We start from the raw sequence: 23,333 nt of genomic DNA on the forward strand, positions 1-23,333 counted from the left end.
AGCGCAGACTGAGAGATGAGATAAAGGCAGAACTGATTATGGTGGGGCCCTGGTCACACCACCATACGGGCACCCCTGTGGTCCCAGCCCAACAGCCTGGCCCCCATGCTGTGGTGTCATCCCCCACTTGGAGTGGCCATGGCAGGGGCTCCCCACCCTCCCAAAGAGGCAGGGTCAGCAGCAAGGAACTCCCCTTTCCCCCAAGACTGGCAGCTGAGGTGCCCCTCCCCCAGCATCAGCTGGGGCAAAACTAGGGAACCCGCCTGCTCCTGGGAGAGGCAAGGATGGTATCGGGGGTTCTTTCCAAGTACCTACCCAAGCAACTGGGGTGTATTTATTTGGGGGTAGAGGGGTGGGCTGGGATCACTGACTCTTCTTCTACAGAGCCCTGTTTAGGTGGTGTTGAGGGGCCCCTCAGGTCCTGGCATTAACACCCTGTAGAGGTGCCCAGGGCAGTTCAAACCCTCAGAGCTGTTGTTGCAGGCTGTCTGCAGATTCAGGCAGACGTCACTCCATCTGCTAGGCTTGGTTCACATTTGCAAGATTTTTCTTTACATTCAGGTAGGCTAGAAATGTACTATTTTTATAAAAAGAAAACCCAGATTCTGATGTAATCATATGACTTCAGGAGCTGTAGCCCTAGGTAGGCCAATAATGTTTATGCCTTGATCCAACCCTAATTTAGGGGCATTATCTGATCTTTAAAACTTATGCCTGCATAGCTCTGGACCATAGTGTTGCTTGGGTCCAATGCTTCCACCCTTACATTAAAATATATCGAGGATTTAGTCCATCCAGGAAGGTTTTTCCCCAGGCTCATTTACTTCTTTAATAAGGTATGAGCATCACCTAGTTTCCCCTCGAAATAGCTATAAGAGCAAGTCCCAGTACACAGATAGTGTAAAATATGCTCTGCAAGTTGCAGTTTGTGATGGGGTGTCCACCACACATAAGGCCTGAAGGTGTAAATGAGGCCAATTAACCTTCAGCTGCACCTGGAAGAAACCTAGGGCCTAGGACCTAATTGCTGATGAAGACCAGCTGGGGAAGGAGCTGGGTGAGCTCTATAAAGAGAGGAAGTTGGTAGGCTTCAAGGGGGATATTTGTACTCTCTGATGTAAGAGAGAAGAGCATGAAGTGGTAGGGACAGAGAGGACAGGTGCAAGAAGGGCTGGGAGAGTAAAAGCCTAGAGCTGCTGGGTTGAGGGACTGGAACCCATAGAGGGTGGGCCAATGTTTCCCTATATGTTACTGTGGGAGTGACACACTAGGGATAGCCTGTTTTGGGATGGCTGGAAGCAGACTTTGATGATACCCCAGGAGGGGAGAAGAACTTTAACATGACTTAGCTGGAGGGCTAAGCCATGAAGAAGAAAGCACTGCAGCTCCTGGTGCATGAGTAACTGGGGGGAATGGTGGACTGAGTAACTGCAGGAAGGGTGTCAGACCTTGCGGCAGAGCTACTTCCTCAGGTGAGCCCCAAGAAGGTGCTGCTGAGTGTGATGAGTAGAGCAAGCCCTGTCACACAGCGTTAGTAAAGCTATAGCTCTGTTCATTTGTGTAAAAGCAGAAGAGCACATCGACATCAATGGGGCCAGGATTTCACTCCTGTGTGTGTGTGTGATATTAGTGAGATGTTTGCCAATCAACAGGAGAATACAATATGGCTCAAATGAGCAGTATTTGCCCTTTAAAGAGTTGCAAACATCTTCTGTCTTAAATGAACAAAACCAGAAAAGTAAAATGTTAAAAAAACTTAAGTTCCTTCTAATGAATGGATTATTACACTATGTCAAACAATTAAAAAACCCACCATGTGATCATATTGAACTGATTTCAAATAGAAATCCCCCTTTTCCCCTAGTGTATAATGGTGTAAGTTAAAGGCAAAAGGAGTATTTGTAATTGTCTTACAGAGGATGTATAAAGTGGATTTGTTGTATCCCATTAATAGTGTTAGGCAAGAAGATAACTTGAATTTTCCTCATTGAAATCAATAAGACAGGATTATAAAACTGTTAAGGGCAGGGTCCTGTCACATTTCATTTTTCAAACTGTTATGACTGGCAGCAGGGAAAAATCCCTGCAGCGGTCTAGAGCTAATGTATCTGAGATGTAGCCAAGTCCTTACTGGACAGGTTCCACAGCAGCAAGCCTATGACCATATAGACTCTCACCAGCAGGGTCCGCTGTATCCTGCTGCCATGGTGCCATGGGATTTGCCAAAGACCTACTCCCCACCACTTGCATAGAATTGTACATCAGAATCTAAAGCTTTAATGAAAAGGAACCCTGTTTCTAATCCTTATGCTCTGGAAGAAAATGTTACACATTCACATTGAGTAATTCTGTACTCCTCAAGCAGTGCCATTAAAGTCAATGGGACTACTCATTAAGGGCTAGATTGTGATACCCTTAGTAGTAAGCAATCCCACAATATTCTGATACTAGGCTGTGTCTGATATCCTTACTCCAGAGGAGTAATACCTTAGTCTACAAGTAGGTTTTAGTGGAACTATTTGCAGAGTAAGATACTGCACAATATGAGTAAGAGTAGCAAAAGGTGGTTCTTACTGTCATGTTTACATTTGAACATTAAGAACTTGCTGGTAGCACCATCTAAAGTAAAGGTTACCTGACGCTTTCCATTATAAACCTCTGTTCAGCTTCCCTTTAAATCATACGAAAACAGACCACTTTTGGCAGGGATATAGAGCATATTTTGGACATCATTATATCCGCTATGGATTACTGCAAAGGACCATTGACTTTGCCAGCTGTTATTAATTATTATTGACTCTGGGCACTGACCACTTGTCTACCTTGGGGGTGATGCAGTTATGTGGTATCCATTTCTCAGAGCAGACTAACATTACAATCTATCCCCTACAAATGTTTGAGAGATTTACAAAAAAAAAATCCAAAATACCCTGGAAAGCCAGGCAGCTGAAGGACCACTAGGTCAACTATAAAGAGGTCAAAAGGAAAGAAAACAAACTCATGCATTTGAAAAACCTGACACCTCCTTAAAGAAGCAGGGTCTAGCTCTTTCAGCTAACAACTGTGTGAAATATTAAGCTGTAATTTTCCAAGGGGCAGAAAGGAGTTAGGCACCCACTCACACTTAATGTCAATGCGATTTGAACACCTAACTCCTGAGGCGCCTTTGAAAATCCTAGTTTTAATATTGAAACAATATCTTTTCAATTGATTGACCAGATAAATTCAGTAGCAACGGGCCTACATTTCTAGGGTGAAATCCGAGTCCCATTGAAGTCAGTAGCTTGCCACTGACTTCAATGAAGCCAGAAGTTCACCTCTGGAGATTACTTTTTTTTTCCCTCTGTGTTTATATCAAATAGGTTATGTAAAGAAAGGTGTGTTTTAATAGATAAATATTTAGTGACACATTGTGTGTGTGTGTATATGTATAATTTACGTTTCCTATTTCTGGAAAAATAAAGTTGAACAAAACAATTTTTAAATAGGTGTAAGTTAATTTACCCCTCTCCCCCATGGTGGTTTGTGGGATATGCCTCTACAACATATGAATTCCATTTGATGCAGGTGGGGGGCTCTCAATACATATCTTTGGACAGCAGACTCCAATTCTGTTGTCAGGCTATCTCCAAACTGGACTGAAATTCCAAGGGGCAGTGATATAGGGCTTACAAGAGAGGGTCATTAATGTATATGCTCTCCCATTGAAATGGCCTATCTCTAAACAATAGGTTGAGTCCTACCAGCAGAACTGGTTTATCGGGGGAGAGATTGCCTTCCAATGAAGTCACCTGGTAAGGATCTGGGGTCACCTGAAGAGGCTGATCCAGAAGTCACATGACAGAAAAACTGGAAGGTTATAAAGGATAGGAGCTGAAGCATTCGGGGCCTTTGACCAGTTTCAAGATGAGGAAACCCTGTGTACCTGAATATGGATGACTTCTTTGGAACTGGGTGAGCTAGAGTGAGGGGCATTGTGTTCAGGATGATGGGGGGTTTTCTATATGATCTGTACGCTCTGAGCTTTATCTATTAAGTGCAGAGCAACAGTGTTAGAATTCTGAGCAAAGTGTCCATGTGCTTGTTGTGTGTTCTGTCTACCACATGGTCCCTTGAAGTGGTAAACCAGAAGGCTCACACTTTCAGGTAGAAGTCTGGGAGAGGGTATGTTTAAGTTTTGGGGGAGATCAGGGGAGTCAGGATTGGGCCCAGGAACCAAGCGGGTCTCAACTCTCAGGACAGGGTGCCAAACAATGGCTTTGCCTTGAGAGTGTGCCTAAAGATCCCAAGACCAGGACAATGCCTGAGCTCTGCTCAGACTCTAGAGGCTTAAAACACCTGAAATTCAATGGCTGGGTCCCCTCACAGCAGTCTGGTGAGTAACCAAGAGGGACCACATGACTGGCCCTGTGACATCCCTTCTCCTAAAAAGCAGTGCTTTTACTGCTTCTAGGAATCAGACTTTTCCAAATGTGAACAGAAATAACTACGTTGTGAGGGGAACCCAAAAAATAAACCAAGTGCGCTCTTCAGGCAACTTTTGTTTGGTATGATTTAGCTGTAGAGACTCCATGGGGTCTTCATAATTTGGCTACAACTGAGCCTATTCACGGACTGGCACAGCAGGTGAAATCACATACTTTGTTCTTTACTGTTATTGGTTATATCTTTTCAAAAGGTTGATCAATAGTTTCATGACACTGGTTAGGTTCACTCCTCTGTTTATCGTTCTACCCCTGAGTAAGTGAGATTGGGTACTAGCTGACCGAACAAACTTGAGTTACAATAGCCTTGACAGATTATTATTATTTTATTTTATTTTGGTGGTAGTTCTATGGATTACCTAATCCTTGCCACAATAGAACACTTCTAGTAGGGAGCTGGAACTTGTCACTGAATCTAGTCTTGTCCACCGCCTCCCCACCTCCCCCGTCCTTCCCAACAGCAGGAAACATACATTGGCCCTCATCCGAGCATCCAGTGACACTGCTATGTTGATAAGATGCCTGTTATAGGTTGCTGTGGATCTTTATAGTCAGAGCTACACCCTTTGCAGTGGCTTCTGACTCTCCTTTTACGTTATCGCTGGTGACCATGACACTTTATTATTGCAGTAGAATTGATATCCTATGATTCTCAGGTGATCTAAACATATTGGTGGGGGTGGCAGGGGCTGATTATGCCCTGGCTTTTTCAATGTCATCTCAAGATGAAAATCTACTCTTGCTTTAATGAAACATTCTATGGGGAAAGTAACGCTGGGCTTTAAAGAAAAAAAAAGGAAACTAAATCATGGTATCCTGTTCGCATCTTAATAATTCCCACTAAACATGTGCTCAGTCTGCACATCAAAACATTTCACCCAGACTTAATTTCCAGCACGGCAACTCTATCTTGTGAACAAACTTCTTGTCATCTTGAGTATCAACACGAGTCATAAAGATTCTGCTAGTCAAATTAGGCTCTTTTATATCTGAGAGACTCAATTTTCCTCCTCTTAGTAACACCTGGGTGCCACCACTGACTTCAGTGGGTCTACAAAGGTATAACTTTAGTAAACAATTTTGTTGATCTATAGAATCCAGCTCACTCTCCCATCTGCATTAGCTCTGCCGTGTTAGGAGGAATACTCAAAATTTATCTTTATCACCAAAATCAGCAGACAGGACTCTGGATGTCATGGAGTCGTAGGACTGGAAACCACCTTGAGATGTCTTCTAGTCCAGTCCCCTGCATTAAGGCAGGTCTAAGTATTATACAAAGTATATACAAAGGAACAGATCTATTAAGTGAAAAGTTAATTATTCTATATAGTGGCATTTTGGAGACAGAAGCTGCCCTTTGGGGTAAGGCACCACAGTAATAGATCTGGTTGAATTTTCATTAAGAATAAATTACCTGACCTCCACAGCAGTCATAATGTAAGATACCATATGCACAAGTGATGGAAATCATGGTGTGATTTTTTTAAAAAAAGAAAAATCTCTTCTCCAGCTTGACAAATATGAATGAACAGACAGACCCTTGGAGGGCTATTTCTAGTGAACTGGTGATAGTTGTAATTCCACTAACACCTTAACGGACCAATCTTTCCATTCTTAGTCAGGCTGAATAGTGCCTTACTATTCAGGTAATCCCAGTGACATTGGTGGGTTTACTAGAACAGTAAGGTACGACTCAGATCAAGTAAAGAGGCAGAATTGGGCCCTCAAGAAGCAGTCAGGCCCTGAAACATAAAGCGTTAGGGATAAGTCCCAGTTTCAGGCACCACTGAGATCCACAAAACTCCTATTCGGTCACTACCTAACCTTGTACAGAACTAAACTCACTTGACATCTTTAATTTTTGCTGCAGAAGCTCCCTAAGCAACTACATTTCTGTCTCTGGGCATGCAGATGGCTGCCCCACTCTAGGTGTCTGGACACCTTGCCATAGTGTGCTCCTCAAACAAGGGGAAGATAGGTTTTCCCCTGCCTATCTTTCCTGCAGGGACTGTGCTGATAGGTGTGCTCAGAGCTCACTTCCTGGACTGGGCCTCATTCAGCGTTGGGGAGGAGGTGGTACCTCTGCTATAAAACTTTTACCCAAGAGCTAGCGAACTCACCTGGGATGTGGAAGAGCTGGGCTCAATTCCTGCCTGAGGGTGGCCAGTGATTTGGGGTACCTCAATTCTTGGAGGTCCAACGTGAGACTGGTTAAAAGCATTGAGCACTCTTCAGGCTGAAAATTAGGTGTTTCAAGTTAGGCAACCAACCCACAATGGAGGGAATTACGATCACCAGTCACTTAGCTGGACAATTTACAGCTCTACTGATGGTTCAACATGGTAACTTCTTGGGATTATATTTACTATCCTAATAATCCATCCTTACCCCTTCCAAAGTTACACTGCAACTGAGGATAAATTGCTAGAGTACAAGAACCAACGACTGTGTAAATTTAACTCAGTGCTGCAGTGCTTCTCTCTTTCATGGTGACTGCACTGTGGTCATGTTTTCTTTATTGTTCCCCAAAGTAGCTACACACACGCACCTACACACCTCTTATCTTGACTAGCTGTCAGTTATTTTGGGGTTCCTCCCACATCCAACTCCCTTGCTGAGCACTATGGGATTTTTATAGTGGTCACCATGACATATTTAATATTGACCATGAATATGTGTTACAAGTCCCCATCTAGAGGATGAGTTGTTACAGCCCCCTGCTACTACAGAGCTTTGGCTCTTTAACTTAAGCTGTAGCAGCTCATGTTGTTATCTGTGGAAGTTCCCGGCGTGTTGGCCAAAAGAGCGACTGTCACAAAGATACTTGACTTTACTGCAGCATTTTGTATGTAGAGTACTGGAAATATTGCAGTAAATTCAGACACCACAGCACAGTAAATGTTGAGGGCCAAACTCTATCCTGAAGCATATATGTACAATTCCCATAGACATATGGAAACTGGAGCTTGCTCTTGTGTATCTGCGGGCCCTTTAATTGTGCCATTAAATTCACAGGGCTACCACTGTAGCTTGATGTCTGCTGCCAACACTACAGTGAAATAATTCTGTTTCAGAGCTCATTTTCTATTCAAGTGGTGCCTGATTTAAATGTATTAACTTGTTCAACAGTTGGCTGCTATTAAAGATAGAGAACGTTTCTTTAGCAAGGGAATGGCTGTGATCCTAAAATGATGCAATGGTAATTTTAATCCTTCTGTGATGCTGCTCTCCTCAACACAGGGTTATGAGCTTTGTTTCTCACCCCCAGCTTTAGAGGAGATAGGTTCCCTTCCGGGATAGCCTCAAATTAACGGATGAGGTGAGATGGGATTATCAAGTGGACAGACTGATCATTTAAATGTTAATAGTAACATATAACACATGATCATAAACTAAATTAATATGAATTCAGTCTGTATCTAATCCACAACAACACGACCCTTCTGAACACTCCTGCCACACTTTCCATACTCTGGACTATGTACGAGAGGTTCTTCATACATCATCTTATTCCCATCTGTACTCTGAGACAGCCAGAAAAAATGCTGTCATTTAAACTTTACCTTAACTTCAGGAATTATTTGAGTCATACATTCCTTCAGAACTGCCTTAACAGATTGTACCCATGTCTTCTGAATTCAAACCAATGACATTTTACCATGTTGTGACTAAAGTGAGAAAAGCTACATCACCTCATTCAACCCCTGTGGGCCAGAACGTGCTTCTCAGACACTGGCCTGTGTTGGGCCAGTTTTGCAGTAAGATGCAATGTGATATGATGCAGAGAAAGGTGACATCAGGCAAGGGGAGGGAGAGTTACACATCACAGTGAATCCTTGGGAGAGGAAATATGAATCTCGCTCTACTGAGCACATCCACGCTTCCCAGCAGCAGTCTGCCTTCACCCCAACATCAAAAAACATGGGGGAATTGCTAGTACTTTTCAGACAGGAAAAGGTGACAGTCTGAGCCAAAGAGAAGTTGTAAAGTAAGGGATTCTCACTGCTAAGTAACACTCAGCAGCTTTCTTTCTGAAGAGGACATATCCCATGGTGGACGGCATTAGGCAAACTAATGCTTTGCAACTATCACAGAAAGCAGGCAGACACAAGACTAAAGGGATCAGGGGTGGGATGTGGAATGAAGAAGAAGTCAGCAGACAGCCTTCACCACAAAGTTGTGGTGGCAGAACACATCAAAAAGCAGCAATAGTTGTCACCTGCTGTGTGCACGTTACAGGGGCATGGTGTGGATGTTCAAACATTCTTGCAAACACACATCTGCCAGGGCTAGATGGTGCCAATATTAGGCACAGTCGACAGTAAGGGGTAGTGTGGAGCTGTGGGACCATCCACCTCTTCCACAGGGCATACTAGGAGAATGCTTTCTAGAGCTCCTGGGGCTGCAGAACCTACTACCCTGATGCTGCATATACCCCACTATGGGGTGAGTCTCCCTCCCACACACAGAGGTGGCCAGCGCTGCTGGTGACTTCATATACATGGAGTCATGCACCTGGGGGAATAGGGAGGGGATGGTCCTTGCCCTCCCCAAGACATAAGGGCTTCAATTCTGCCTGGACATTATGGACTGCACAATAAAGGGCTGGAAGAGAAATTATATTTATGGCCTCCCCCCATCACTAGGCACCTGTGTAAGAAGCAGCCAAAATCTGGCCTCCAGAAATTAGTCTGCTACCACCTATTTGGATAGATTAGTGTGCAGCTGATATATGCATCCAGCTATGAATAATATTCTGGGGAACAAAAATACACCCCTACACTACTTGTAAGATACTGTCATTTTAAATGATATATACACTAATTTGCATTTTATATACATTAAAATACTACTCATAAAATATTTGTGCATTGTGGAAATAACATAAATCTGCTTTGACTGCAATCAATAGAAATATGTTTCCCAACCATGTGCGAACTGCTGAGGTTGATTAGCATGGAAATTAGCTAGTGCTCACTAGCTTCAGATCAACAGAGTGTGACAGCAACTTAATTCAGTGCCATGTTTTATGGCCTATATTCCCATATGGGTTCTAGTAAAGGTACAGTGAATACAGTGATAAACACTACAGCTTGCTCATCTGAATGGGATAATTCCCAGGGACCTGATTCAGAGCAAGTGGCCTAAAATTACGTTCTTAAATAGCCTAACCTTTAAAAGTGCTGAGCACCCGTCAGTTCCCAGTGAAGTTAATGAGAACAGCACTGTTGAAAATTAGGCAATTTATTAAGTGTCTAAATATTGACTGAGGATTTTCAAAGGTGCTAGGCACCTAATGCCCATGGACTTGCCAAAGAACTGCCCCTTGTGCCTTTGAAAATCTCGTTAGAAGCTCACCAGTTAGGCGCCAGTTTTGAAAAGCTTATCTCACTGTATTTCCATGATGCTTAACAACTGTGATCAGTCCATTTTCAGCTGCACTCCTGGAGTTGCTTGCAGCCTGAATGGGATGAGTAGGTGATTGTGGGGCTAAATTTATCACTGTACAGCTTTTTAGTTACATCAGGCTGTTTCACTGCTCTATTGTATGCTGCTTTTTTAAAAAAAATTACTACACTGTAATAGAGCTGTCTCAAAATTCCAGTGTTTCCTCGTTCTTTTTTGTCAAAAGATTTTGTAGGGGAAAACACTGATTACTTATCTAGCCTTATGGACTGTGTAAATTGCCAAGCTTCTGAAGGCCTCACAGTTAACTCAATGGCATTTGTGTGTCTGTAACACAAACTTTTGAATGCTTCATCTGGTCAATTCCAAAATTTCAGGGAATGTCCAAGGCATCACTGGCCAGAAGCTTATTAATTTGGGGAAGAAATGGAAAACTGGAAGCGGGGGAAAAAAGGGACCCATAAAGACTCTGACAGCTCTTTAGCACAGCCACAAGCACCTCTGCAATTGTCTATAGACCAAACAACTGTTTGATGGCACCCAAGAATGCCTTCCAGCATAACAATACCCTCCTCTCATGTTGACATGACTATCACCCAGACAGAAAGATAATAATGGTTGTGATAAGGGAGACGGAACAGGGGTGTTCAGTCAGTCCCTGGTATGGTGGGGAGAGAGAATGAGGGACCTATTATGGAGGAAGGAAGGGGGACACACAGAGTCCCTGGCACAAACAGGGAGTGGAAGGGCATTGTAGGAAGTCCCTGGAAAAGAGGGAGATAGCACACTGGGAACTTGTGAAGTGGCATGGAGGGATGCAGAAAGACCCTGGTGTGTGGAATAAACTCTGCCTACGTGAGCTATGAATTGTGCGACACCCCCTCAGCTTCCACCCTTACTATTTTAAAAGCCAAATTCTGGCTCTTCATTGCTCTCCAAATGGTGGAAGGCTCCATTGTGACCGACCAAGAAGTTTCCACACAACTTGCACATACCTGATATCAGGAGTAGAAATCCTCCAGATGGGGAGGTCACATGGGCCCCAGAGATGGGGAAATCAGTCGAATAATCTATGTGCTAAAACATGAACGTGTCTTCTGAACCCGAAGCTTGAACATTTCACCATGTGTATGTGGCTTATATATGGATTTCATGAATTTTTTTGAGGGGAGGGGAAAGCAGGATTGGGGTGAATCACCTGCACCCCAGTTTTCCACCTGACTGCAGCTGTTTGAATATATGTGTACATGTCCCATGAAACTAAATTTTTCCCTTTATTACTGGAACTGATTTTTGGAGGTACTGGGGACCGACAACCTTCACTGATTTCCATTGGGAATTTGCAGGCATTCAGCACCTTGCTGCATCAGGCCCTCAGTGTAAGTACTGAGGACCAGTCCAGCTCCCAGAAAAGCTGAGGGAAGGATTGGGCCCTCTGTCACCAGTCTCAGTAAATGCAGTTCTTATGGTAGCTGGAGAATGGTACATTATTCCCTACAGTCAAGCTTTGTTCAGTATAGTTGAGGTTGACAAGGTGTTAGCATTTACTAGAACTATGGCCCAACCACGCATTTTGAATGCACCCTTTCATGCATTTGAAATGTTGGAAATGCACGTTTCCCTACTGCCATGTAACAACCGAGGGTTCACCATCATCCCAACTGATTTCTACTATTCATGCAGCCCTAACTTTGCCCCTTTGGTTGGTTTTGTTCATTGCACTGTTGTGTTGGTTCCATAGCTGTGAACATATAAGGCTGTTTGTGAAACATATATTATAGGTTTTAAAAGTAGTAAGGTCTCAGGATCTCACCCTGAAGTCAGTAGCAAGATTCCCATTTATGTCACTGCGAGTTCTATTGGACCTTCAGAGTCCACTGCTTAAACCCGTAAGGTGAAAATTTGTCTCCACAGAAGTCAACAGCATTGTCACTGACTTTAATGGGGCTAAGATTTCACCTATTATTTGCATCCCACAAACCGGTTATAGATTCATAAGTGCACAAATATCATAGTTCAATTAACTGAACAAGGAAAAGTTAGGGTGACCTAGCTGAAAATGTTTTATGGGTTATTAGTAAATAACTAGAGGAAGAACTCTGCAAAACAGACACTGATTTATATTTATGCGTTATCTTCTTCACTCATGCCTGGCAAGTATCAGTATTTTCATTTTTTAAATTAAAAATTAGGAAAGTAATAAACTACCTGAACAAATTTATCAGTTGTATTTCATGTATTTGGGTCAATTCTTTGATCACATTAATTTCTTAGATGTAACAGCTGATAGGATCACTTACAGTAGTTAATAGAAATACTTGTACTGGTAGCCTCCCATAAGTTTTGGGACATATTTACTAAAATGTTTACATTGCCTGCTCTACCTAGAAAAAGCAAACAACCAGCAATCACTTTATCTCAGTGATTGTGTCTCATCATCAACTTTCTAATGCTATTCTATTGGTCTTTCACTGGAACAATGGTGACATCCAGTGGCCAGTTCAGAGAATCACAGACTTTGTCTCTATCAGGTTTCCTAAACATTCAGAGGTGCTGGAACAATTTTTATAGTGGGGATGCCAAGAAGCCATTGAACCAAACTGTAAGCCCTGTATGTAATGGAAACCACTTCAAGCCAGGGGGTGCTGCAGCACCCCCAGCACCACCAGTTCCAGATCCTATGCAAACATTTGGAGCTAGTGACTCCCTTCCAGACTAAGAAATATTTCACAGCTGCCTCCTCCAAAGATCTCTAAACCTAACCATGAAGAGATGAAATTCGGGAACTGACACCATACCAGAACCACCAGTTACCTAGTCAGTTTCAAAGTACAAGCTTTAATAATAGGAAATATACAATTTTAAATACTCACAATACAATAAGATGAATGAACCTGTCTTGCTGAGGAAAGCTTTTCTACAAAAGGTTGAATTAGGAAAAGGCACTGGCTTAAAAAACAAGTCTTGCAAACAATACTTGATCAAGAATCTCTTATTGAAAAGAAACCTGCATCTCAGAAATAGCACACTATAAAGAACCAAACATTATTCTAATGCAAGGCTTGTAAAACTGGAATAGCACTTACCTGTATCCAAAGTGACTCAGGCATTAGGAACCCACCCTCCCTGCAGCAATCAGCTGTTGAATCCATAGGGCTGTCTGTAACTCTTATGTTTATAATCTCTCTCCCACCCCACCCCAACATATACACCCCTCAGTGTACTCCAGTTGACTCAGCTCTCAAATGGTGGCTGTGTGTTACCTGCTAAGCAGCTTGCCAAGCATGAAAATTTCCTACCCAGCTTCAGAAATAGCTACAGATCATGTCCAGTAACTGCCACATCCTACTTCTGGATGTTTCTGGGCCCTTCTAGCAAGTTGCTTTACCATACAGGTCTGCAGAGACAGAGTACTCCAGACTGAGATCCCCATGTCCTAAGATGAGATAATTGGCTCTGTGGATGAGGGGAAAGCAGTGGACGTGTTATTCCTTGACTTAAGCAAAGCTTTTGATACGGTCTCCCACAGTATTCTTACCAGCTGGATGAAAGGGCTGGATGAATGGACGATAAGGTGGATAGAAAGCTGGCTAGATCATCGGGCTCAACGGGTAGTGATCAATGGCTCCATGTCTAGTTGGCAGCCGGTATCAAGCGGAGTGCCCCAAGGGTCTATCCTGGGGGCAGTTTTGTTCAATATCTTCATTAATGATCTGGAGGACGGTGTGGATTGCACCCTCAGAAAGTTTGCAGATGACACTAAACTGGGAGGAGTGGTAGATATGCTGGAGGGTAGGGATAGGCTACAGAAGGACCTAGACAAATTAGAGGATTGGGCCAAAAGAAATCTGATGAGGTTCAACAAGGACAAGTGCAGAGTCCTGCACTTAGGATGGAAGAATCTTATGCACTGCTACAGACTAGGGACTGAGTGGCTAGGCAGCAGTTCTGCAGAAAAGAACCTAGGGATTACAGTGGACGAGAAGCTGGATATGAGTCAACAGTGGGTCCTTGTTGCCAAGAAGGCTAATGGCATTTTGGGCTGTATAAGTAGGAGCATTGCCAGCAGATTGAGGGACGTGATCATTCCCCTCTATTTGGCATTGTTGAGGCCACATCTGGAGTACTGTGTCCAGTTTTGGGCCCCATACTACAAGAAGGATGTGGAAAAATTGGAAAGAGTCCAGCGAAGGGCAACAAAAATGATTCGGGGCCTGGAATACATGATTTATGAGGAGAGGCTGAGGGAACTGGGATTATTTAGTCTGCAGAAGAGAAGAATGAAGGGGGATTTGATGGCTGCTTTCAACTACCTGAAAGGGGGTTCCAAAGAGGATGGATCTAGACTGTTCTCAGTGGTACCAGATGACAGAACAAGGAGTAATGGTCTCGAGTTGCAGTGGGGGAGATTTAGGTTGGATATTAGGAAAAACTTTTTCACTAGGAGGGTGGTGAAGCACTGGAATTGGTTACCTAGGGTGGTGGTGGAATCTCCTTCCTTAGAGGTTTTTAAAGTCAGGCTTGACAAAGCTGTGGCTGGGATGATTTAGTTGGTGTTGGTCCTGCATTGAGCAGGGGGTTGGACTAGATGACCTCCTGAGGTCCCTTCCAGCCCTGATATTCTATGATTCTATGATTTCCATTGCTTCTGTCACTTTCTTTGGGTTAACTCTGCAACTCCCCCTCAACCACCACTGCATCATAAAGCAGGTGGTTTACTGTGATGTTCCCCTCTGGTGTTATACAGACCGGTGATCTGCTAGGCCACTCCAATCCTTGACTCTGGGAGCCAGCCTTACCCTGCTCTGCTGTGGGCTGTTCACGCATAGCCTCTGGCATGTAAGCTGCTCACAGGTACTTGCAAGCAAATGACACTAGCCAATATCTCCGGTCCCAGGCACAACCCTAGGAACCTCTGTCTTGCAGTGTCCAGTAGTGCCAGCTGGACGCTGCAAGCTTATAAGAGTTCATCAATTAAACAAAGAAATTGATATGTACCAGGCTTGTTCTCCCAAGGGGAGCCCCTGCCACACTTCAAACCAAACGCACTGCTTCAGGTAGAATAAACAAACAGATTTATTAACTATAAAGGTAGATTCTAACTGATTATAAGTCAAAGCATAACAAGTCAGATTTAGTCAAATGAAATAAAAGCAAAATGCATTCTAAGCTGATCTTAACTCTTTCAATGTCCTTACAAACTTAGATGCTTCTCACCACAGGCTGGTTGGTTGCTCTTCAGCCAGGTTCTCCCCTTTGATCAGCGCATCGGTCACTTGTTGGTGTTGGTGGTGTCTGCAGATGTAGGGGGAAGAGAGAGAGAGAGAGCATGGCAAATGTCTCTCCCTTTTATCATGTCCTTTCTTTCCCCTTTGCTTTGCCCCTCCACCCCTTCAGAGTCAGATGAGCATTACCTCATCGCAGTTACAAACTGACCAAAGGAAGGGGGGTGACTCCCTCGAGAGTCTAACAGATTCTTTTGTTGCTGCCTTGGCCAGCATCCTTTGTTCCTGTGAGTCTGGGCTGGGTTTGTCCTATCCACACCCTGATGAGGTGTTGCCCCTCTGCTTCTGGAGAGTTTTTATCTTGGCTTGCTTTAAGTCATCAGGATACATTTTCAGCCTCATAAATATATACATGAAATTATAACCTATAACATTACTGTAACAATTACTATAACATCACTATAACAACCATACTCAATGCATCATGAGCCTTCCAAAGACACCCAACATGACTTGCTTTGGATACCACACAATCATTTTACAAGGATGAACATGGGGGTGCTGGGTGTTCCCCCGAGGTACAGAGAGTCACAGTTACACAAGACAATGGAGAGAATCAGGGTCTTAGTCTATATGCAAGTGAAATTTTCAGTTGTAACATTCAGTCAGATAATGGCAGAAAAAGTTGCACCAGCAATGAATTTGGGTGAATCCTGTCATTTAAAGTGTATATGGAAAAACTTACTTTCAAAATGGCAGGTAATTAGAATTACAGTTAGTTTGGCTCCTCAGAGAAATAACTGACCTAGTGCAAAGCAGGCTTAAGATCCTGCTAAATCAGAGTGCTCGTGTCTCACAAGTAACTTCACAAGCTGTAGGGCAATGGAATCAGGACTGTGTAAATGATATTCAAAGGGGAAGTGTAATTGCATTAACTGAAGAGGACAAGTTATTATAGTTTGATTTTAGAATGATAATGACACAACCTTCGAGCTAACTGAAATCTGGCTCTCCAATAATTGAATCTTGTATTATGCCTTGTCAGAAAGGAAGAGGTCAATGCTGGCTGCCCAATCACACCTGGACTTGGACCTTGCTCCTCTGCTTCCATCACTTAAAAGGATGTGATTCTCTGGCAAAGTGCTCTACAGAAGGAGGGAGATTCCCAGCTATATAAAATTATTCCATCCAGGACCCCACAGAAGCTCCTTCAATAGGATTGCACTGGGTCAGAGGGATCCTGGAGACAGGGTAAGGGGTGCAAGGAGTTGTAACCAGATGCTCTTTGCTCAGCACACATTAGAAATTCAAGTAGCAGTTACTGCTTCTTGAAGAGCCCTTGACTGATGTTGAACACTGTACTGCATCTAGGGGGCTCATTCTATGACAGGATGGCTCCAGGAAATGAGGCACTGGCAGAACAGCGATTCACATGGAGTTTCCAGGTCCTATTGTCACTGCCCTGCAAAGATTAGTGTGGGAAGATGTGGTTGGACGCCTTAACAATCAGATTCAAAACTTTGATTTAAATTATTTTTAGGAGTCTCAATTCACTACCATCTTCTGGGCTCAGAAGGCAATTTTGTAAAATGTCAGGATCATCAAGTTCCTTTCTTACCATCTGCAGAAATAAAAACCTCCCCCATCCCTTAGGGTTGTAAGAATACACATTTGAAGACTGCAATGAAAAAGTAACTAAGTACATGACATGTCTCTTTAATTGTCTTTGACCAATTAAATAATAAGTTTGACCTGCCTAGACCAGAACATTTCCACTTAAATACACATTAGTTATATTGGATTTCACAAATTCTACTTTTTGTCTGTTCAAGGCATGACAGAAAAGAGAAGAAAGGTTAAAGGCTTAGGATTCTTTGGTGCCCATGCCCTCCAGTGGCTCAACCTGGAGGAGTGCCAGGTAACTCAGGGAATTTCAGCTTGTAAAATTTCTTGTGATAGATGATTCTCTGTGTTGAGTGGGTGGTGGAGTATTCCCTTAACATCAGGGGATTGGAGGTGTGGGGGCTTGCAAGGGCTACAGCCACCCCAAAATTTGCCTTAGCCCCCCTGTAATCCCTCCTCCCAGCGCAAAGATCAAACATTATGCAGAAGTAAGGCTGTCATGATATGGTATTGCCACCCTTACTTCTCCGCTGCTGCATTGCCATATGTAGGGAAATCCCCTTTCAAAATCAGTCTCTGTGTGCCTCAAGTACCCAATAATTAGAAGCCGGTTTCAAAAACTTAGATGAATTCAAAAACTTAGTCAGTGGGAGAGCTGGGATTAGACCCCCAATATCTCCTGACTTCTAACCAGATACTACAGCTATAAGACCAGTTGCCTAAAAATGGCATGTCATTGCAGTGTTGGGTGCACAAAAAATGACTCTCAAGGCCCGAGATGATCACCAGTGAGTATGCACATTGGCCTCTGTAATATTTCCCCCCTGCTGCTTAGACTTCTGCCAATTAAATTAGACATCAGCAAAGTAAAGCCCCCCACTCCTGCAGGCCTCTGAGACTGTGCAGAGACCTACTGACTTCAGTGGAACTCTGTCTGAATACAGGAGTCCACACCAGCAGGATCTGAGGCAGGGTCTCTGTTTGCTCTCGTAATTAAAGGAGCATGTTAAAAATAACACAGTACTAAGTCAAAGTCAACACCCAGACTAACGTATGGCACAATAACTGTCTTTAAAGCTGAAATAGCCTTGAAGTCTGCCTTTAAAGCCCACTAAGTTGAATGCCTTTGAAAAATCTCACTGTTGATTCTCAGCTGCCCAGAGATTTGCTCAGTAACTATGTCATCTATTTTTCCTATATTCATAACTATGTTCAGATTCTTGGAAGAGCTCAAAGGAAATCTGAGCACTTCAAAATCAGAATGCATTTATATAATGTTAGGTTCCTGTTTAAGTTTCCACTCTTATGAAAGTTGTTAACAAAGATATGCCTAGAATAGATGAATCAGATGCCCAACCAAGGGGACCTGTTTTCAGCCCTCATCTTGTTCTATGTACACCATTTTCTAACACAGGGATCAAAACAAAAGCTGCATTCACACACAACCTTCAGCTAGGTGAAGTCATAAGAATGCAATAAATCAAAGCAAATAACGACACCCTCAGAGCTCACCTTATCCCTCTGAACGAAATCTGTAATTCTGATTGAACACAATGCAATGATCAGCACAGTATGCAGTACACATAGGGATACATTCTAACAAATGCAGAGGAACTAGTGTAAGTACCCCTCAAACGCTGGTGGTTCCCCACACATTACAAAAGCAACATTATCAAGCACCCAGTTAAGGGCCCTTCAAAAAACACTCACATAGATGATTCCTACCAGGATAATTGAATCTGCACAGAGTGGCAATTGCTGGGCTAATTGCTGTAATACTTGTACAGCTTACGGGGACCTTGAAAGGCACTACAGAACTGCAGAGAACTATAACACACAAGGCACTTCTGTGCCACGCTCCCGTTGCTAGCCTAAGTTCTCTGGTAGCTTTCTGTGTGTAGGAGGACCTGCTGGAAATTGCCCCCTCGTGTTCTTTAACCCTTTAACTTATGACTGAACCCAATCAGAGATTCCTCACATCCTCAATACGCTATATAAAAACAGAGGATAGAAGCTTATTTTCTATACATATACTGCATCCATGTTTTATTTATGTTACAGGAAGATGCTTCCATTATCCCTGCTCACTTGATCTACTTAAGGGCTTTCTGTTATCAGCACTCAGATCACAGTAAACTCAGTGAAGATAATTCTACCAGATGAATAAAGCATTTTAAAGTCATTTTTTACCCATTCCCTTTCAGCTCCCAGAGTAGTTGGCTTACACACGAATAACAATTAATTTGACTGCCCCCTTTGCCAGCAGCTGTCTCAGTAGTAATTTCCTTTACTCTTTCCATGAACAGCTATTTAGGTACCGAGTCCATCAGTCAGCATATGAACAACAAGTTGGGGCTGTGACCTCTTGACTATATTAGAATATATTCTCACATTCAGCATGCACTTAGAGGAAATAATGTCTTGCCAGAGAGTATGACTCAGGAGCTGCAAAAGATTCTCCACTTGCAATATGTACTGAATGGGAAACTATGCTGAGAGAGTGTGCCTTCTGAGATGCCATCCCTGCTCCAGTGCGTAGGGGGAATGTGCTCTCTGCATTGCTCCCCTCAGCACACAGGCCAGCTCTGTGGGCTTGCTGGATGGAAATAAGGCCATGACTCTCCCTCCCCTGCACCCTGTCCAGTTTGGGGCCAGCTGCACTCTGGGGACACATGAGAAGGGTAATCCCTATGCTCCTCTGAGGGCAGGGAGCATAGTTGTCCTTGGTCCTTGCATGGAGTACACCAGAGCCAGAGTTGCTTCTTTAAACCTCCTCTGTTACTGTGCATCTATATTGAGGTGAGTCTAGAGGAGAGCCTTTCTGGTCCCAATTTACAGCTGATCCAAAGCCCATAAAAAGAAAACAGGAGTCTTTGTTTGGATCAACCCTTTAAAAAGAGAGAATAACATTTACCTACCTTTGTAAAAATGCTTTAAGATCTTTGGCTGGATGGAACATGCTGTGTCAGTGCAAAATATTTTTCATTAAGGAGCCCTTTGTGAAGAGCTTTTGCTTCCTAATCTATAAAAAAAAATGACGTGTGCATGTGTCTGTGTGTACATCTCACTATTAACAGTGACTGACTTATTTCTGAAAACCAGTGTTAATTAATATTATTCAGTATTTATATTGCACTAGCCCATAGAGGCCACTGCAGGTGGGCACTGTACAAACAATGTAAATGACAAGCCCTGTGAAAAGACCTTACAATATTGAAGAAAAAGAAAGACAAGGCGTAACAAGTGGTGGGACGAAAGTGGGTTGAGGAGATGGATTACAAATCAGTATAATTGGATCTGAACAATTCTTAGCTGATCACAGCTCTCCCCCTGCCTTAGCCCAATCATTAGAATATAAATTCTACACTGATGTGTTATCCCAGATTTTATTGCTTAAAACTACTTGGAAAAATGGGCCCCCCACTTCTCCCTATTTACCAGTGCTCTTGGAGATCGAGTAAGATGTTTTATTTTCTGTGTGAACAGTGTCATATGTAACACAGCTAGAGGGCAGCAAAATTCCTTGTAAAGATATGGAGTACCTTAGATTTGGATTATTAGATTTAAAATATTGTGTTTAAATTAAATTTGGAAATGAAGGGAAAAATCTGATTAATGAAGTTGCTACTCTGTTCTGAATTCAGCTGGTTCTTAAGGATTGCAGGTGCATCAAAAATGCTTAGGTGATTTAGGCATAAAGGCCCTGAATCAGCAAAGCACCTAACCAAATGTTAACTCTCACTGAATGGGACTTAAGTTTGTCCTTAAAGTTAACCCCATGCTTAACTTGGTTTGCTGAATCAGGGCCAGAATATAGTGAGGATAGCCAAATACTATGAACCTAAAAAGGTTTAGATTCACATTGGGGAAATATCCAGTATCATAGGTGTTTGTTAGAATCAGGTGAGGGGCCCAGCCATACAGTGTAACTTTCTTCGCCCAGCCCCACATAGTGTCTTTTCTCCAACAGGACTTGGAACTTTCTAGCTGCCAAACAAACCCTGCTTTGCAACAGGGTTCAGGTTTCCTCTGCATGGTGGTAGCTCTTCTTGGGGAGGAATGAAGGGAAGAGACATATAGGTCTGCAGTTTCCTTCAGCATCTGGTCTAGCATCCAGTCATCTAGATAACTGAGTGACGTCCACTATTTCCATTATCTTCAGAATCTCAGCTAGCAGGCCCTGTGCCACCTTCTAGATGCAACTGGCTTATTGCCATGGTCAGACAACCTGAGAGAAGACCCTATCAGCATTTCCAGCTATTCCTAGCAAATGGAGGTATGGATAAAGGGTTCCCTTTCCATTCCAAATATTTCAGAACCTGTATGCGAAGGCTGAAGGTTCAGGGGAAAGCAATGGATAAAGGTGTCGGACCTAGTGATGTTAAAACTTTTGAATTCTCAGGCTAGATACAGGATTTCATGACATGACTCAACCTCTTGTTACTCTGTGACACTCTGGGCCTGCTTTTCAAGTGCATGTCTATTTCCCAGATTTGTACCTGCACATTAGATGGGCACCTATCTAGCTATGTGTGACAAAATTATACCTACTAAGGGACAGGAAAATTGGCCCCTATATACCTTGTGTTACATTAATTTCCATGTTTTCATGATGTATGTTACCACCATAGAAGACTTAATCATAAAGGTCCATTCTTTTCTCTGGTTCTTCAACATAGAACCTTAATTCAATAATCTTTTGAATGTATTTTGTCTGTGTTGAACAATAGAGACCAGGTGAGTAGCACCTTACTCCAAGAGAAGTTCTATTGACCTAATGGGTTTGTCTCAAGCTTCTGGTTCTCCTAAATCTGAGCAAGGATATTAGAATGTGGACCCATATTAGGATCCTAGCTGAGCTATTTCTGTACTTTGGATCAAATCCTAAGGCCCTTGCTCAGTTTTCACTCAGTCCTTTTTTAAAGGTAAACTTCATCAATTTCAATAAGAGTTTGCCAGAGTATAGAAACTGATTAAGGCAATTAGCAATTGGCCTTGGCTTTCTGAGTTGGTGTCCTGAGAAATAAATCCTTATTTTAATTTTGTTTATCTTTCAGATACTCTGTGCTCCTGTGGATGAAATTGTTTCCAAGCTGAGGAGAGGAATTGAGACCAATGCCTAGGGAAGAGGCAGAGTGGATTTTTTTTTTTTTTTACCATTTCTTTTTAGTGCTATTGTCGCTTCTACTGTATAGCTAATTAGGATGGAAGAAGGTAGCTGGAGACATGCAAAGACCTTCACCAGTGATAGGGTAGCCAATGAGTCTAGGTAAGGGAAGAGTTTTTCCTGACAGATATAGGTGACAGCTCACTGAAGAAGAATTGAGCAGAATGGACTACAGGATTCTGGACTATTTGGTGTATCGGCACAGTGTGAGACCCATAAAAGAGAACAAAGAACAAAAAATAAGAGAATATGGCAAGATGGAGGGAGAAAAAGAAAGAAGGAAAACAAAGCAAAATCCAACGAGAATAACAAGGTACCTCTGATAGGGTGGCCTGCCCCCGGAAGGGCTGAAGGCCTGGAGGTGGCCAGTCCCTATCCAATTAGTAAGGCTCCCTGTTTGTCATTGAAGACTTTACGTGACCACAGTGACTTCTGCAGCGGCCCGTGAGGCTGGCCTGGGAGCATCCTGAGCAGCTCGGGCAGCCCCTGAGCTATTCGCACCAGCTGCTGCTGGGGTAGTCTCAGGCCCTTCTGCCCCCAGCAGCAGGAGTTTGGGTGTGGCGGGGCTCAGGGCTGGGGATTGTGGGGTGGGGTGGTGCTTACTTGGGGTGGGGGGCTCCCCGGAAGGGCGACAGAAACTCCCCTCCCTCAGCTCCTAGCGCCATGTACGTCCTCCACCCGCAGGTACACCCCACAGCTCCCAGTGGCCGCAGTTCCCAGCCAATGGGAGCTGCAGAACTGGGATTGGAGCAGAGTGGAAGCAGCATACGGAGCTAGGAAGCTGGAGTCACTGCTTCCCAGGAGCTGGGTGGGGAACCAGCCCCACCAACGCCACCCCCCACCCAGCACCCACGGTGCCCCCTTGTGCCACGAGCCCCCCAAGCACCCATGGTGCCCCTGTGCCGCGCCCCAGCAGCCACGGTGCCTCCAAAACCATCCCCGCCCTCAAGTTTTAGTCAAGGGTATATAGTAAAAGTCATGGACAGGACACAGGCCATGAATTTTTGTTTACTGCCCGTGGCCTGTCCATGACTTTTACTAAAAATATCCGTGACTAAAACGTAGGCTTACCAATTAAGCCTGTCTGTCACAACTGGGATAGGGGTTCATGAGTAGAATGAGATACATATGGAGGAGCTATTCTCCTATAAAGAGCAGCAGGAAGCTGTAGAGAGTACAGAGAATGAGAGACTCCTGCAGGGAAGACTCTGAGACTAGGAGGAAATTAGGGAGGCTGTAGCTAGGAAGGAATGGGAGTAGTCTGCTAAGGCAGGAAGGGCCCTGAGACACCAGGTGGAATTAGGGGCCAAACTCAGTTTGAGGCTGTGGGGGAGACTTTTATGTTTGTTTTTGTATTGTAAGTTAATAAACTCCTAAGGAGGCCTCTTTTCATTGGACTCATGAAAGCCTATGTGGAGTTTATTAAAG

At 43.5% G+C, this 23,333-nt stretch overlaps 1 long non-coding RNA gene across 1 annotated transcript; it reads left to right on the forward strand.

Annotated features, from left to right (window-relative positions):
- The first annotated feature begins 1,116 nt into the window (after nt 1-1,116).
- Nucleotides 1,117-22,401, forward strand: LOC122465586. The gene is made up of 4 exons (XR_006290529.1): nt 1,117-1,472; nt 3,732-3,954; nt 20,901-21,014; nt 21,796-22,401. It is a non-coding gene; the product is annotated as an uncharacterized LOC122465586 (long non-coding RNA).
- The last annotated feature ends 932 nt before the right edge of the window (nt 22,402-23,333 follow it).

Source organism: Chelonia mydas, chromosome 4 (assembly GCF_015237465.2).
Source record: "Chelonia mydas isolate rCheMyd1 chromosome 4, rCheMyd1.pri.v2, whole genome shotgun sequence".
Classification (NCBI taxonomy): domain Eukaryota; kingdom Metazoa; phylum Chordata; order Testudines; family Cheloniidae; genus Chelonia; species Chelonia mydas.